General features: G+C 26.3%; 1 protein-coding gene across 3 annotated transcripts in view; it reads right to left on the bottom strand.

The window, feature by feature from the left end:
- Positions 1–19,653, bottom strand: part of LOC111674981 — a 175,540-nt gene that overhangs the window by 90,138 nt on the left and 65,749 nt on the right. For all 3 annotated transcript variants that reach the window (XM_046945589.1, XM_046945590.1, XM_046945591.1), the window contains one exon: positions 4,401–4,485. The gene's annotated coding sequence lies outside the window, so the exon portion shown is untranslated. The remainder of the gene's footprint in view (positions 1–4,400; positions 4,486–19,653) is intronic.

The raw sequence follows: 19,653 nt of genomic DNA, 5'->3' as shown, positions 1-19,653 counted from the left end.
GTATACATGTATTCTTTTCCTTTTTCTACCTCTTCACTATAACTTCTTCTTTGATTATGAGCGCGGTAGCATAGGCAAGTGGTATTGGTTGCTATGCCTTATTCTATTTTTATGGAAATTTTTGTTATATTTATATGATAAATAACGTTATAAATTTCAGAGTTTTCCCAAACTTAAGTATTTAAAAATTTTCAAAACTTGTTCCACTATATTTTATTTTTATTTCCTTTACTTTTTTAAGGCCTTATTCATAGCAATTTATCAAAGGTTTATATAACAATTTTTTAATACCACATTTGTTCTATAAACTTGTTATGAATAAGGCAGTTAATGTTTTTTATTCTATAATTTCGCCTACAAAAGTAAATATCATGAATAAAAATTGTTTCTTAACTTTATTTTAGTTTTAATAATTCAAGGTTTTCTATTTATATAAGTCAAATCGAAAGAAAAGAAATACAGAAAAAACGACAGAAAATGAAAGCAAAATGTTTTAAATTATAAACCCAAAAAGGATTTTTTTTAGTTTTTTACTCTACCATAAACAAAATATGTACATTTTAAATTGTGTTCGCCATTTTAGATTTATTTCTATGGAGTCGTTAATGTTGTTGTTGATACTGGATGAAATTCATATATACAACTTATATTTATATACATACAAATACACTATTATTATTTTAGCAACTATTTCAACTATGCCTGACAAAATTTATGTTAAATAAAGATCTACAATATTCATACTTATTTATGTACATTTAGATGATGTCAGAAAAGTAACAACAGCCAACAGCAGCAGCATCATCGTCCGCTGGAACTTTTTTAAATGCATTTCATTAAAATATTCCAGAGTTCTAAAAAATTATATGTAATTTTTTCCACATTTCTTTCGGTTGGTTTTACAACTGCTCACCAACCCATACAAAGATCACATAAATTAAAATATTTTTTCCTTCTGATTTTTTGGTTAAATTCTATTTTAGTATGTAAATTTTGTAGAATTTATTGTATTTAAATTTAAATGTCTGCCATGATGTCTACATTTTAATGTTTCCTAGAATCTCAAAAACATTCACTCACTCACACATACACACAGATTTATCAACACTGATGAAATTGTCAACTAGAAATCTGATTAAATTTTACATTGCAGATGTTTTAATGAAGGTCGTATCTAAAATTGTTCTTTTGCGAGTGATTTTATTTTTTGGTTCTTTAATTTGTATTTCCATACAATTGGCAGCTGTTCCCCAAGTGCAGCGGAAGAAAGTTTTAATTTTTTTTAATTGCAAAAAAGGTCAACATGTTAGAAATTTTAAAAACACAAATTAAAAGAAACCAACCGCAATATTATAATTTAATGTCATTAAATATATGCGTTTTTTATCGTGACATGTAGTGTAAATATTTAAAATATTTGATTAAAAGAAAATAAAGTTCAGTTGATCATATCCATGGCATACCCTCTAGCAACAGGTAAAGAATGACATATACATAAATATCATCGCCTAAAACGGAAACGGCCTTATCTAACATTTTTAAAATTTTATAGGAGAAGCAATAAACTATTTAAATTAAAAAGTTTGTTTCTATCAAGGCGATTTATTTGTAGTAAATAAATATATTGTTTAATAGTAAAACCAATCAATTGTTATGATAGCTGACAATGGCGAATATACAAGTGGATAAATTTGAATTTTGACCTTTAATATTAAAATGTTTTTGTAGATAGGGTCCCCTGTTTTTGTCAAGAAAATCTCTAATTTTGGTCGGAGGAATCCAATTTTTTGTGTAGACATTTGCTTTGATGCAATACATTGGAACCAGCAATAAAACAAATGTTAGGTTATTTAGGGCCGTTTGAGTTTTGGGTATGTATATCTTTTTGAAATTTACCTTTTTAACAAAAACTTTAGCACTTTCCACGCACGCTTGCTAATCACTACTTAAATAAGTACCTACAAATAATGAGTTTTGTTTTAAAAATACGAATATGGGCTTCTTGTTCGTTAGTTCCTTGTATTACAGCCAACACCACTGCGTTATTTTATTAAGCATATTTACCAGAAAAGCCGTTTTCTTTCTCTGAAGAACAGAAGAACTCAAAATAAAGTAAGCCATTACAAGAGTACTGAAAAGTAATGCAGACGGTAAGTAATAGTCATTGAAAAGTAAGTGGTTATGTAAGTACAATTTTACTTAAATGCTATTATTTCTATGTGAATTGTGGACTTTTCAACGATTTTTAAAGCGTTGCTTATCATATATTTCATGTTGGACAATCTGAGTCGATTGGTATACAAAGGGATGTTATTCCCTTCTTACTTTAATTTTTTTATTAATTAAATTAAACTGTTTAATTGCAATTTGATAAAAAAAGATGTTTAAATTTGTCTAGATTACATAGAAGTAGTCTAATAAGATCTTACAAATAAAGCGTTATGAAAATTTTCATAATACATTAGACCTTTTCATGTGATTTTTAATGACTACATTTTGTAAGCGATTGTGTTAGCACTTGCTTTTAATGACACCACCTTGTTAAAATAATGACTTAAAATGCTATTATGTGAGTAAATTTTAGCATTTTAACCCCTTACAAGGTGAAGCTTTTGCTGGCTACAAAAACATTTTGGTATTTAAATTTAAACATTTAATACCGTAAATTCTTTTTATAATATTCTTATAAACATACTGTACCCGCAGCAATGCAAAACAAAAAAGTTCCACCAAATATTAAGATTAATTTAACAAATTGAAAAACACAGCAGCAACAATATTTCAATCAATATTTGCATGACTGTCATTGTGAAATCAGAAAAGAAAAAGTGCACTAAAAAAAATCCACTAAATATTTGTTTTTTGGTGGGTTCGTTAGTGTGTGTGTGAGCATTTCGAATGGTATTTTTCAGTTTGTATCATTTTGCACTTTTACAAATAATCATGAAAATTGACCATAAATATACACGAATACGTGAGTAAATGACATTTAAAAAACTATATAGAATGCATAAAAAGGATATTGAAATAAGAAAAAAAATTTAACAGAAATTTAAAAATGCACTTTTGTAGCGCCATGAAGCTGCGATAATAAAACTGACTTTTTGTAAATGTTTGATCACTCTCAACGCCCCTGTTGCAGAAATATGTTGATACAAGTTTGCACTTATTGCATATAAATTATTAAAATAACAAGTAGGAGATTACAAAAATTCGATTATGGTCGACTGCCTGCTAAAGAATGTGGTTAATTATGAACCGATTTTCACAGAATTATATATAACAAATACATTCCAATCAATATTGGTTTTTAAAATAGGCCCTTTATTGATATATCAGACAATAATGGATCAAAATGTTAAAGAGGTTCTTAGAACTTACTTTGACCACATACTCCAAACTAAAGTGGTATATAAAAGATTCCAGAAACTAGAGACAATTGTTGTCCCCAGTGTTTGAATTAAAATTAACTAAATTTTAACAGATGTTTGATACAATTTAATATATTGATTAAGAAATTGTTTAAGTGTCTTTAGCAATCACTAAGAAATCAACTAACCAGACTACAACCTCAATTTATGTGTAAAACATTCAAATGCTTTGTCTGTTTGGTTCTGCTTCATTAGACAACAAATACCACAAAATGCTAGAAACAAAAATCTGGGACATTTATGTCCTAGGGGAGATGAACTAAAAGTTTCTTAAGCTGTAACTTTTTACAAATATTTTCTACTTAAATTATATAACATTATGGTCCTTTGTGGCACTATTGCCTAGTGTAAGGAACATTAAAGATGATAAGACACTCAACGGAAGAAGAAAAAACAAAACTGAAACTGCAATTTGTTACTGACAAATGTCATCAGTGTAGATTTATTTATTTATTTATTTATTTATTTATTTATTTTTTTTTTTTTTGTTTTTTTGTTATATTTATAAACAAATAAAACAAAAACAAAATGTGAAATCAACAAAAATAACTGAGAGGATATACAAGGACTTTATGCAGGTTGTAACAATAATCATAATAATAATCGTCATCAGCAGCATAAATTCATACGTGCGTTATGTGGGTGGTTGGGGCTCAATGATAAAGCAAACACTTCAAATTATAAAAAATAAATGCAAGTTGGTTGGTTTCTGTTTGTTGCCGTTGCACTTTGTGTTATTTTATTATTGCAACATTTGATAAATTATGAATGAGTTGTGATGACTATGATGATGACTTTTCATTTTATATTATTTTTATGTTTTTTTTCAACTGTCTTTTTCTTCATCAGTTGAACAAAATAAAAATTGCATAATTTATTTATTTTTAAAATGTTATAAAAATTTCATGATACTTTTAACATGTTACACAATACCAAATAAAATAAATAATAATGTTTTTATGTACTTACGTTAAAAAAAGCAAAAAGTTATACTGTTGCCAAATGATGGGGCATCATATTCATGTCTAACCATATGTTGCAACATACAATAAAACTGCAAGTAAAATAAAGAGAAAAATACATATTTATTAATAAATATTACAATTATTACTTTTTGTGTTTCTTACACATTTGTTTAAATCACAATACACAAACACAATTGCATAAGTCTTTTATTAAATAATAATGTTCTTAATTAATTTAAATTAAAACTAATTGTCACCAAAACTACATGAAAGTAATATTAAGGGCAAGTATAACAAGAAAAGGAGGTTGGGTTTTGTTTAACTACGATGGACCCTAAATGTACTATCTCTCTCCCCTTAACTGCTATATTTTACTTGTCATGTAATTGAAAAACCATTTAATAATTTATGTTTAACTGCAATGTTAGAATTTATAGTACGGAGCCAATTTAGTCCATAAAAGTTTTATAAATTTATACACAACTGTAGTTGCAGTAATAAAACTGACAACAATATTGTGGTTATGATGAATAAAAATATAATAGATGTTAATACATATATACATATAAACAACGTATACTAAATAAATAAAGAAATAAACAATTTTCTTCTAGAATACATGTGCATAGTCACTAATTATGACTGTAGGAAATTTTTAATTTGAGACAAATGCCCAAGACTTCTTTTTCAAAATGTGCATCAAATACGCACCCATTTTTAGTTTTATTCATTACATACGTACTTGTTTGAACAATGTTTAAGGGAATAAAATCTTTTGTAATGACAATTTATTAAATTGTAGAAAGGTCATAAAATACGACCCTTTAAAAAAGTGTGTTTTTCGGTTTTTTGGCCTTTAATTTTAAACCACAGATCATTAAAAAACTTTTTTAACTCTAAAGTTCAATAAATGTTAAAAAATTTAGACCAATAATATAGTTAAAATCTCAATAAATCAACAATTAAATCTTGTTGACATCAATATATTGTTACAGTGAACACAGTATAGTTGCGGTAACCATGTCGAACCATTTTTCCTGCATTTATGATCTAGGCTTACGAATGTCTTTAATAATAATAATAATAATAATAATAATAATAAGGTATTTAGTTTAGGAATGTCGAAAAAGCTTAAATAAATCTATAATTTGTAGAAAAATGTTCCAATTTTTATACAATTTCACTCATCTAGAGTGTAAGAGTTGTGAAGTTTAAATGCTCTCCAAAATAAGGCAACTCGAGAATGCAAAAAAATACTATCAACTGGTAGAAAAGTCTAAGTTTTCCTATTAGATTTAATACCTTTAAATAACTCTCAATGACGACACAATGTACTTGACAATTAAAGTCAATTGACCCGTAGGCAAATTGTATACATATTTACAATTTCTCTCTTGTTTTCTTTTTTTATTCTTATTCAATCCACTTTGTAAATGTTGACCTTTTCAGCTCGTTATGTAGTTCAACATCGTCTTTATATTCATCATTATCATTGTCAGCGACTATGACCATATAAATAGTATATACAGTTTTAAATAAGTATGTGTACACATACACATAATTTTTGACATCAGTCATTTAACAAACATTTACAATCAACGTCAGCACCATCATCACCAACAACCAGAACAATCATCATCAGCGACAGCCACTAACATTAATCAGTAGGTTAAATACGTTTTATACTCATTTTTCAATACTTGCAAGTCTTGAATTCCTTTATTTATAAATTCGTTAGTATGTTCGTTCATTCATTCATTCTTTCAACATTTGTTCTTTTAACCATTAAAGCAAACACAGAAAACATAATAAAAAAAGCACGAAATACTTAATAATGTAAGAAAAAAATATTCAATGTTAAACATTAAAAATAATAACGATGATGATGACAAACCAAATACGGAAAGTATACTTTTCCTATAGGAAAATTGTAAAAGTTATAAGTACAACAATGTTTGCTCGTAGCTCCGTTAAAAATGCGTTCCATTTTTCCATAACGAACTTTGATTAAGCACCCAATGACCCTTGACAGTCAAAGAACCTCCCATAAAGTCTAAAGTGTAGAATGGATGGAATAAAACTGCGGAAAATGGTCATAAGAATGCAATAAAATGTGCAAAGTACCAAAAAAAGGAAGAACTATACAGTCGATAATTGAAAATTATTGGTGGTGTTTTAAGCGTTAAATAGATTGAAAGTCATAAAAATTGTCGTAATATGACAGGTGTTTTTATTTAATTTTTTTAACCTTCAGTTGTCATTAAATATTGACGACAGCATTAAAATAATTATTGCCATGGTTGAACAAGTGGACCTCCGCTAGACTTTAAGCACAAATAACAATGTTGGTTTTTTATTATTTGTTTTTATTCTTTGAAACTCTCAAATTTGGAAGGTACTTAAATTGTTGTTAAATACATATGTATATAGGAAAATTTATCTTTTTTGGCACTAGGCTAAAAGAAAATCCTTTTCACCATACCTTATATGCGAGAGAAATACAGACATAATCCTTCAGCTTTATCGGTCAAGAACTGCCGGAGTTAGTGGAGGTTAATGTTGGACATTTTGATCATACAGGGTTTTTTCCAATGTTTTTCACATGTACAATAATTACCAGGGAAGCCAAAATATGCAAATGCATGTTTTTTTGTGGTGCGTCGTATGGACTCATGGGTAATATATTTACACAGAACAATTTTAGAATTTTGGCAACGATTTGCTAGAGCATATTTTTACATATTTTACCCATAAGAGCATTATTTAGCTTGATTTTACTTTTGTAGTACATTTAAGGCATATATTCGAGTTCTAGAGCATATTTTATTCTTTTAGTTTTTAATTTTTTGTAATTTAATTTTATTTTTTAATAAAAAAATATTTTATTTTTTTTAATTTTTTATTTTGGTTTGTTAACCTTGAACAGCAAAAAATTAGTATCATAAAACCGATTACCTTGGATTTCATTTGTTTTAATCGTTAAAAAATAAACAAAAAATTTATTTTTAAGCTTATTTTTTAAATTTTGAGAGCATATTTTGAGTTTTTTACTACATATTTTAAGCGCTAAAAAAATTTTTAGAGCATATTTTCTGTTTCCCTGGTAATCACTTCCCCCAATTTTCTTCAAAAGAAAGGAAATTGATTATTTCTTTTAAGAGCTTTTGGGTTGCAGAGGCAGAGGGCGAAAAATTGTTCATATGAAAAAAATTGTATTATTTCTTTAAATATGAAAACAAATTATTTCTATATTACTTTGAAAATTTTGCTAAGACTAATAAGAGTATGACCAAAATGTTCATTTGAAATATTTGCTAACTGATACTCATTTACACAAATGCGAAATATTATTGTCGAAATATAACAACCAAATGTTAATCCTATCTTTATAATTTAACAAAAAAGGTGAACGTACGATAATACGATCTCAGACCAATTTTTTGCATTTATTTTCCTAATGACCATGAATTTACTTATATTTCATACATAAGTACTTCGTCTGGCAAATCCTTGTATGCACATCCAATCAAAATTTTTCTTATTGCAAAGGCATTTCATTAAATCAAATTTTAGTTATTTGTTTTTACCATGTAATGTGTATAATTTTCAACGAATGTCTCAATTTGGTTTGGTATAAAATGTAACTTTTAGACGAAATTCTAGAAATTGTAAGTAATAATTATTAGGATTTATGGTGAAAGTTGTTAAACGACACAATCTTTTTCATTTAAACCATTTACATCAAAATTTATTTAACATTTTATAATGTAATTTTTGTAAAAAAAAAACTTTATAAATCCTTGTTTTTTTCTTACGTTACAGACACTGTGGGTGCCCATTACTGAACACACTTATGTATGCTTATAGTGATGAATATTTAAAAACATAATTGATGGAAATAATAGGCAAACTATTAACATAAATAAAAAATTTAGTACGACTGATAAATGAAAACATTTTTGTTACTATTATCCTTATTATCTCTGTACAATTTTGTACAGGTTATGTGCATTTCTCATTTTAGCAATGTTTATAAAAAATTGTTTAATATACCTTAATAAGCTTTAATATTTTTTACCTGTGAAAAATATAAAACTTCACAAAATTTGAAGTCTAAGCTAACAGAAATGGCTTAGCCAAATGTACTATATATCAAGGGACTATATTCAATAGTCTCTATCTGAACAAAATAACACACATTTTTATAAAATTGCTAAAAATAATTCTTTATTTTTGAAAATTTTTGTAAAAAAATAGATTGCTGAATATTTTGTCCCAAAAACTTATTTTCATGAGGACGAGAGATAGCTACTATTGAATATATGTATGTAGTGTGCATGTAAAATTGTTATTAGAATATTTTCTTTGATATAACAACAATAAGAAATCATATTAAATTGATGATTGTTTTATTGCAATCCAACCAAGAAAATGAATTTGTTAAAAATAAAATAAGTACAATTGCTAACTAGAAACAGAAAACACTCTCTAAAAATATAACGTATTTGTATATAAGTATGATTGTAGTATACAATGAAAAACTTTGTTAATATTTTTAGAACGTGACCAAAATGTATTCCTTTTTTCTACTGTAGCCTGAAACCGGCAGCCTATTCTGTTTTTTTTCTTGTGTACGGGTAAAGAGATCCTTAAACACGAAAAACCTTGCTTATCGCTAAAACGTTTCTAAATGCACGCACAACTACGAAATCCTTAGAGTAAAAGCAAAAGGAACAAAAAGTACGCATACCTTAAGAAATACATATAACAATAGAAACAACAATATACATTTAAAGGAAAAGGATGAACAAAAATGAGAAAATAACACTTTTTAGAAGAAAATTTAGTTCCAACTTAAGTGAAATTACTTTCTATGACGAGACAAGCAAAGAAAAAACAAACTAAAATATACTTATGTATTAATAATGGCATGCTGCTGCTTGTTTGGGTGAATGTATGCTTTGTAAGTTTCATTTACAGCAAAGGTGTACAAAGTGCCTAAACAAAAGCTGAAAATTTAAAAATGACATAAAATAAAGCCACAAAACTGTTACAACTTAAGAAGTCCTACATATACATAGATAGAGAAATATAATCACATGTCTAAAGTATGAAAAAGGATAAAAACTAAATTATTTAGATAACATAGATTCAAACACATAATATATACGTAAACTTTTCTTTACCAACAACACTCCTTATGTTTAAATGCATAGATGTATGTAAATATACATATATGTATATGCGTAAGAGTGTTTAGTGATAAAAGGAGAGAGAGAGAGTTAAGCTTCTTTTCTATAATTTAGAAAAATAAAACTAAAAATGAAATGCTTTTAAAAATAACTAACTAAATATATTTATACATACATATACATATTTAAATTCTTTTTATGTTTTTTTCTTTTGTTGTAACTATGTAGGTACGTAATATATCTGCATATAAAGTAGTTCATAGAAAAAAAGTTGAAATTGTTGTAGAAAAACAAAGATTTGAAAAGAACATTTACCGCCAAAGTGCAACGTAAAACTTATAGAAAATAAGTATTGTATACATTAAAGCGATCTTATGCCTGTTTAAACATCTTGCTAAAAATGCACTATGGCTGTAAATGCAATTAAATTTAAATTTTACTAAATAAATAATAAATAGATTGACAGACAAATGATTGGAAACGAAAATTAGTTGCTTTCCGTTTTAGGTGGAATATTTTTCGATATTTGCTTAACTACATGAGGACATGTAATCCTAATAATAAAATCCTTTAAAAATTAACCACAGAAAATGTGTAGATAATTAGTATAAACTAGATTTTTTGTGGCAAAATGTACTATCTAACATTTTGTTACGTTTAACTAAAATCTTAAGAAAAAAATATTTTTCTAAAATATTAAAAATTCTGACCCATGGTGCAAGGTTTTAACTTTATTCTACTCCTTGTTTTTAGCCACAACTAGATTTGAGGGTGTATAATGAAAACTGGCTGTCTGTGTGTTTCGCACAACTTTTGATGACGCTGACTAAAAACGTCCTTCACTCTTTGCCTCCTTTGCAGTTGCAGGTGCTGCTGTATATTGCAATTACGTGTCCCATAAAAAGGTGTGTTTATATACATTTTTTATTTGTAATTTCTACTATGAGCTCTATACGATTTTATTTTTATTTCACAGTAACAAAACTTTATACTCGAATACAAAAAATGCATTTTACGTACAAACATACTATTCGTATATAAAATGTACTTAAACGCACATATACACCTGTAGATATAGGTGAACATAAAGATTTGTAAAGATATTTGGTGTAACATACATTTAAGATATGCTACGAACGTATCTACCTTGTCTGGGCCCATAACAATAGAAAAATACCTGCAAATTAAGCTAAAAACAGTGTGGAGACTTAAAATACACGCTCAACCAAAAAAAACTTGCACAAACATGCGAAGTGAAGGAAACATTTCAGAATAACATACCGTCCTGAAATTACCCAACAGTTTTAAGAAGGAGGCAATATATTCTTTTCATATGGAATTTTTTAATGTTTTTTGTAATGCAAAGAAAAAGTGAATTGTGACATTAACTTTTAACTAAGTTGAAATTGAAATTGAAAATATGAAGTAGTCACCCCAAACTACAGGGTAAAAATAGCAAAACACACACCTGCATTGTGTCCTACTGATATTTTTTAAAGGATAAAGAAAATTATAAAACGAGAGAGAAAGCTGAGCAAAAAGAAGGTATGTTTGTATGAAAATTAGGTCGTCACAGTTTGTTTAAGTGTGTGGAATTTATAATAATTTTCACACGTTGTAATTAAAGATAAACTACACGTTCGTTCGTTCTTCATTCATTCATACATTCATACAATAACGGCAAAAACATTGGTGTATAAATGTCGGCGTATGAATGTAAGACTGTTTGTACTTAGTTAAATATTCTCTAGGATTATGTGGATATAGACCGACATTTTTGGGTTAATATACCAACCATATTCCAAACACTATCACATTTTCTAGTTTATAAAACTACAGGTGAAATACACCTGTACATGAAGGTTTATTTCATATAAAACATATATTTTTGGGTAACTAGTACATATATATTTTTGGTAAAATTGTTTTCTGTTTTAATTGCATAACAAAACACTTCCGGGAGTAATTAGTTTAAAAGTTTTTTTGCATTGTTCTTTCATTAATTTTGCATATTTCTGCAAATAAATGCTATTTCTGTCGTAATATTACGAAAAGCTTTATAATTTTTAAAACTTTGCGCAAATTATTTCTACATATATAAACATTTTAGTTATAGATCAATTATAAACAAAAAGTGCTAAAAAAATTATGAAAATATTACAAAAATGAATTTCTAAATTGTAGTTGTAAAACAACTTTAATAGACTCAAAATTTATTTATTTTCTAAAATTATATTTAAAACTAAATTTTTTATAAAGCATAACTTTATTCCACACTAAAGTTCAGAAAATTTAGATTGACGAAATATAAAATTGAATTTGTTTTTGTATAACACTGAACAAGTCAATCTTTTTGATTTCAAGTATTAGTTCGGACATTAGAATATTCAAAAAGTACCATTCGACTACAGGAAAGTACTTCTTACAGACTTTTACTCATATACTTAGGACTATTGGTTTTGCCGATATTGGTACTACACTCACCTTAAAGTATAATTGGCTCATAATCGCTATCTAAGCTAATTTAGCTTTGTCCGTCCGTCTGAGTGTGTATGTAAACCTAGTGAGCACGCTACAGGTTTATCAGATACTTAAATGAATTGAATTATAAATTAAGGTAAAATTTGATGTACGAAGAAGTACCAAAATGTTCACTTTTGCAATCAGAAAGTTGTTTAATTTTATGCTTCAAAGTTTTCTGTAATAGAAAAAATTGAAAAACGATCAGGACTCTGTTTGATTTTATATTTCTAGGTTTAAAATCATATAACTTTCAATTTAATTTAGTAAAGTCTTATCAAAAATCTGCTTAATAAGTTTTAATAAAAGAAACTTTTCGGGTTTTACTCTTCTTTGTAAACTTTGTTCTCTATAGTTTCCAAAATATTGCAATATCATAGTGGTAGTTTTTTTAAAAAAGAGTAAAACAACTATATATCAAAAAATACCAAAACAAAAGATTCAAAAATGTTTACTCAGTAAAAGGTAAGTTTCAAAATCAAAAAAATGTCAGACACCTGGTCGCTTTAAAGTTCACAAGTTTTCCCAATAAGCAAAAACCTTTGAAATGATGTAAATATGTATTTGAAAACCTATTCAAATTTCATACATAGCCTTTGAGAACAAATTTGAAAAATTTTGTTTTCAAATGGAAAATTATGGCCTTCTCAAACAAAAAGGCAGTTAGAAATCAAACGTATTTTTCAAATGTATTTCAAATTTAAAAAAGGCTAGAGGTAAGCTTGAAACTAAAAAAAATTTCAAACGTATTTCAAGTATTCTTTATTATTATTTTCATACATATTTCAAACCCTAATTATAATGCTAACTATTGCAAAATTCATATATTTTTTTACATCACCTGAAAATAAAACATTCATACATTTATTTTAGCATATTTTTCTTTTATATCTCCGATTATTTCTCCTATATTTAACGTTTTTTCGCTCCCTTGCTGTAAAAAAATGTTCTGTTTTTATTTTTCTAAAATAATTTATTTTTTGAAAGAAACTTTTCTAAGTTCAATTCAAACAAAACTTTGAAAATTTTATAAATATCACACATTATATTTTTTAAACGTTTTTGGAAATTATCATGTTTATTTCAAAGGCTAAACATTAAAATTTGAAAACAATTTGGAAAATACATTATTTAGTTATGAAAATTTTCAAAAATATTCACAGGTTTGAATCGATGTTTATTGGGTTATATCTAACATTGTATGTATTGGAAATATAACTAGACCCATGTATTCATAAAAGTAATTTATTTCGTTCCAAGTAAAAATCCAAACATTTGACAATCAACACATTTTTAACAACAATAACATAATTATTTTTCTCTTAAATGTAACTTAAATTACAAAAAATACAAAAGGAAATAAATGCCATAAAAACACATAATTTTACCTTGACTCATTTAGATTAAATTTTATTAAATTATTTGTTTTTTTTTATCAAATATTGAACACAAAATTTTTAAAAAATTCTTATCTATAGATTTTGTTTTAAGGTTAAGTTTTTTAAACGAATGCATCTTAAATATGAATTTCCAAAACAATAAATAATTGATTTTGAACCAAAAAAAGAAAAATATTTTTAAATAATTTAATTCAAAAACAGAAATGTATGAAATGATAATATTAAATGTAAAAGAACTGTCTGGAAATGAGCAACTTGTTAAATGAAAATGTGTTGATAACCCCTTTAAGCACCCGGAATATATTGAAAATATGTAATTTAATAACAATAAAAAGGGGAGAGTCTGTTACAAAAACAAAACACAAAAAAATAATCATAATTAATTTTAATTTATTGCTAATAAATTTCAAAACTATACGGACACAGACATGGTAACGACATGACTAAATAGCGTCATTTATAAGAGAGAGTTTATGAGTGTGAGTGTGTGTTTGACTAAGTTAAATTTAGTTTATCTGATCCTTTGATTATGAATGTAAATTGACCAATAGCACGATTCCTTGCAGCCCATACTACCGACAAAATAACAATGTTTACGTTATATGTATCTGTGTGTGTCTTGATATTTGATCTGATAGTTCTGATATCTGTGTATTGTTATCTATTGTTCGGTTACTTTGAGTATTTTTTTTACTCTGTATTAAGAAACTCCGTTGTAGAGGCAGCAGAAACGCGAGATTTTTAATCTAGTAGTGCATCATAGAAAGTGAAGCAATGCTATAAATAAATAAAAAAAATAAAATAAATTCTACCGAGAAGCGTGCCTTCGCTTACTGCGTTATTAGTTTTTACAAAAAAATACATTGTTTTCGTTTGAGTTAAAACCAAAGTTCGAAAAGAATTCGTCAAGGCTTAGAAGTAAGTACTTGCATAATATATTATTTATAAGTTATTACTAGTCTAGTATTAAGTAAGACGGTATGCATAAGTCATTGAAAAGTCATTGCGGTTGAGTGAGAACCATGTTTTTGCTGGGAATTTATATTTTAGTTTTTTACACAAATATATTTATGCATCGACAACGTATATGTACATTAGACGTGCCCAAAAAATGTGAATCTTTGTGCATCCTTAATGTTCATACATATGACTAAATCAAAAAAAAAGTATTTTATATTTCGTTGTCCAGAAAAAATTATTTACAAATTATAGTTAGTTAAGGTAAGTGTTTTTAAGATGACCCCCTCCTCCCAACTATGCATATGGTACCTAAATCCCTGCAAAGTGTGCTACCTCCCCATCACTGTAGTAGATTAAAGTGTAAACTCTTTTTAGCAGTTGATAAACTACAACAAAAACTACCGAGACGACAATAAAAGGCGTCTACGACAGACAGGCTCCAACTAGACGACATCAATACCCCACAACTTACTTACACTTCATTAAACGATAGAAATATACTTTCAGTTACTAACATATAATCATACATGTATCTTTTTTTTGTACATGTGACTAACGTTTAAGATGTGGTGGTAAATTATTATTACTTAAAAAAATACAACTAGTAAAATTGTTAAAAATGTCTCAAATGTCATTTAATAACCCGGGTATCATCAACAAAACGCTTCAATTTCATAACGTTACTCCTAGTCTCATACGCACACACACACAGCCAGATATTAAGAACAGCTCATTGTATTTAAGGGAATTTATATGAAAACATATCAATAAATATTGTTTTTTAATTAAGTTTTAGTCGGACACTTTTTATTTCATTATTTTTTTAAAGGGATATCAATTTATTTTACGAACGACACTGACTGTTGTATGAAAAATTTTCAAATAAAATCTATTAATAAATTTATAAAAAATCTGATTTTATTTTTATTAAATATTTAATTTATACAATTTATAATTCATTTAATTTTTTAACATTTTTTGGTAATTGATAACAGCATTTTAGTATTGGGTGCAAAACTTGATAGAATTATTTTGATAGTTTAGACGTATTCTGGCTTATTTGTGAAGAGAATATTGATCAATATTTTTGTATAACGATTAAATCGATTCAAAATTAAATTTACTCTTTCATTCGATTTAATCATTAAAATTTAACAACGTAAAAATTTGCTCCGCTATTCTTCTTAGAATAACATTCCGGTTTTTTAGTATAAATTTTCCAACTACTTACTTAGGTATGTAAATATTTCAAATAAATAAAAGTTTAATATTCTGTAATAAATAAAACTAGAGTTATTAAATCATTAAAAATTCTAGTGATACCCGAATGCTATAAAAGTCCTTTATTGGATTAGTCATATTTATAACTAAAAATCGTTGTAAGATTTTTGTATTTTTTGCTCACATTTATTTAAATTTAAAAAGTATATATTACAAACACTCACCCGCAGATTTATATATAAAAATAATTTGAATTGTTAGGAATTTTCTTTTCAATCAAATGTCATTATATTTTTGGTTTATTTAAGTGATGATTATTATACCCTACACCACTATATTGGGAAAGGTATTATGCGCTTGTGCTAATGTTTGTAATACCCAAAAATATTTCGTCTGCCTGTCCATTAGGATGTCCCGTAGATCACTTTTTGTAGGAATTGCTCTTAATCGATTCGTATTAATGTACAGAATAAAAATAAATATATATTTTTTTTTGAAAGGTGTTTCAGTTCCCTACCAGTGATTAAAAAGCTTGATCTCAGTACAATATGTTCAAAAAAATCTTTTTGTAATCTTTTCGAAATGAGTCTCAAAAATTTCGTAATTTTGAGCTTATTGCAAAAAAAATTATTAAAATATTTGACATATAAACTCTAAAATAATTTAAAAAATTCTAAAAAGGACTAAAACAAGCCACCTAAATTTATTTTGTGGTACAGTACAAAAATTTTAAATTATTTTTCACGTAATCAAAAAATATTTGGAGATATTTCATTTTTCACAAATTATACTGAGGTCATGATTTTCAATTGCCATTCGAAAAAAAAAATATTTTTTTCTCATATTCAGTATATTAATACGCAGCGATTGAGAGGTATTCATATATCAAATTCTTAAAAAGACCATTCCTCGGGACGCCCTAAATTCCATGTAAAGCTTTTGCTTCGCACGCTAAATGTCTAATTTTCAGTATAATTTGATGAAATTTGCTATATACGAACGCTATTGAAAGTGGTTGAAATCGGTTCATTGTTTTGCCTAGCCCCATTACAGCAGTAACCCAACAAAAATCGGCAAAACTTAATTTTATAGAAACTCCCCTACAGAAAATGTCTTGAAGGGTAAAATGCACTTATAAATACTAATAAAACGATTAAATTCTACATATATAACTAATAGGCCCATATTTGCCCTTACCCCCATATAAACAGTCTTGGAAAAAATCTTTTTTTTTTGGTCAATAATAAGTAAAATATATTCCGAAATTTAGGTAAAAACCAAATTAAACGGTTAATTATTTTAAAAATAACAAACAATTTTAACATACTCACTGGTGTAGGGTATCATATGGTCGGTTATGTCATTCATTCATACTTGTTTTCATTTTTACTGTTGTTGTTTAAATTCCATTTATAAAAATACCTTCTGATAATCTCTCTACACATCGAAGTGATTTTATAAAACTAAATTAAAATAACAACAAAAACAATTACTACAATAGAATAGTAAAATGAATGAAAGCAAAATTCCAATGAAAACAACAAACAAATAAACACATATACAATACAAATAATTATTTTTTTAATTTTAATCATTTAATCCGTAAATAATAAATAACAATTGAAAACAATTTTTTCAGATGTTAAATTTAAGAGAAAACTGCACCAAACCAATATTGAAAATACAAATGATACAATTTTATAATATATTTTTTCTACATTTTTTTAACTGAGGACTGGGTGTTGGAAATTTATTCTATAAATATAAAATTCTTGTACTTTCGCATTCTATATTTAAATATGATTAGACAATTTTGTTATTGTTATTCTTAACTTTAGTTCATTTCTTTCAACTTCTGTCTTAAAAGAACAAAATGTTCATAAACTGACAAGACCTCAGACAGTAGTAATAAAACTTTATTTTATGCAACATTTCAACCGCACAATATGCCCCCATAACTGAGGAGTCGATAATGTTGATGTCAGCCAGAGTATAAGGAATTGTACATTGAACTTTTAAAGATTATTGATAATTTTTGTTGTGGTAATACTTTAATACATACATACATATTCATACATATATTTTTATAATAATCAATTACTTACTGACTGGCTGACATCTCTATTTCTGTTTGTTTTTGCCAACAGACATTTAGTATTAAATGAACAAAATACTTAAGAGGATTAGAAATTTGTTCGTTTACAAATCCATGAATATGAATTAATATTTGTAAATACGGGAATTTCTTTAATTAAGAGACATAATATTTGTGAAATGTAAATGCAATTTTATTCAAATGATCAATAATTAAATAAATTGAAAGTCATTAGATTAAAAATCTTGCAAAAATACAAACATACATACATATGTATTTCTAATTATTTTTGTGTATTTTTCGAATTTTTCTATTTTGTGTTTTTAGTAAGAGTCCTTAATGAACATGATGTTTTTGTTTGAATATTTTATGTAAAGTATTTAAATACATATGTATGTACATATACATATGTATAGTGAGATTATTTCAACTCCTTGCCATTTCAGTAAACAAATTAGTTGTGACGATAAATTATGGAATCGAATATAAGAATTTAAAAGAATTTTACTTGATATTTAGTAGGTTTTCGAATTTTTTGTTCATACATTTATTAAAGTTTTCTGTTTTTTCATACAGATATGTATACCCTTATATGATGCCCATCACTGATTAAGTATTATAATACACCTCTATTTCAAAACAAATAAAATTAATGTAAAAAAAAACTAAGGATTATTACAGCTTTTAAAGAATAATCATTATTGTTACACCTATTAAATATTCATCATTATAAACAATTATTTATTTAGTTTAATTCTTAAAAAATAAAAAGGACATTTAGAATCTATGAATTATTGTCTAAATACAATTTTAATATATACATTTATTTCAAAAAATGCTTTAAAATTTTTCAAAAATTTAAACACTTATAATCAATAAGTTAACAAAAATTTTAAATTTATTTAATAAAATATTTAATTAAATAAAAATTGAATTTTAATTAGTTCTTTAATCAAACAAACAGTTCAGCTAAATATTTTCAAAAAATCAATTATTTAGATGATTGAAACAACTCACTTATGTAAATACTAACTTAAAGACTGCTTTATCAATTACAATAAATATTAATTTGTAGTTACATTTGAATAAAGTTAAGAAACATGAACTAAATCTGTTATTACGCCTACAAAATTATTGACTGTTTAAGAATTATAATAAATGTGTGCAAACGAAACACAAGCAGAAAATATCAAAACAGAAAATATTTAGAAAAGTAGATCAGAAAAGTGAATCAAATTAATAATCAATCAAATTTCTAAATATATGTTTTGGGTTAGAGAAATACATCTTTCAATGGTCTAATAATTTAAACATTAATGAAAATTTAAACTATGTAGTTCTTCCTGTTAAACTAAAAGAGTTTTTTTTTTGTACAAATTTATATTTAGCCTCAACTAATGACTCATTGATTTTTTCATTAAATGTCATTGCCCCTCTTCTAGGATACACTCTTAGAATGCTTTAGTATATAAACAGTGAATAAGTATTAATGATAATATAACATCACCCTTCCTTTAATATGAAAAAATCAAAAATTTATTCTTTATACTTAAAAAAATTAAACAATTTTTCCCCTAATATTTTGAATTTCTTACTTTTGTGATTTTCCATTCTTTCTCTTCAATGCATTACAGTTTAGATAAAATTTTCTGCATCTCCTGGGTATTTTTCCTCAATGTTTTATACGTACCATCAAAAAAGTAGGTGGTATATTGTTTATGTCATTCCGTTTGTAACACATCGAAATATTGATCATAGGCCTTGTGACGGTTGAATGTGAATTTCTCGATTTTCATGGTAAACAGTGTAATATTGTTTTACATTTTTTCTCCCCTTCGCCTTTTCCCCACCTTCTTATTGTTCTTAACG

The sequence above is a fragment of the Lucilia cuprina genome, chromosome 3, assembly GCF_022045245.1.
Source record: "Lucilia cuprina isolate Lc7/37 chromosome 3, ASM2204524v1, whole genome shotgun sequence".
NCBI classification, from domain to species: Eukaryota; Metazoa; Arthropoda; class Insecta; order Diptera; family Calliphoridae; genus Lucilia; species Lucilia cuprina.
This window is presented reverse-complemented; position numbering and strand designations above follow the sequence as displayed.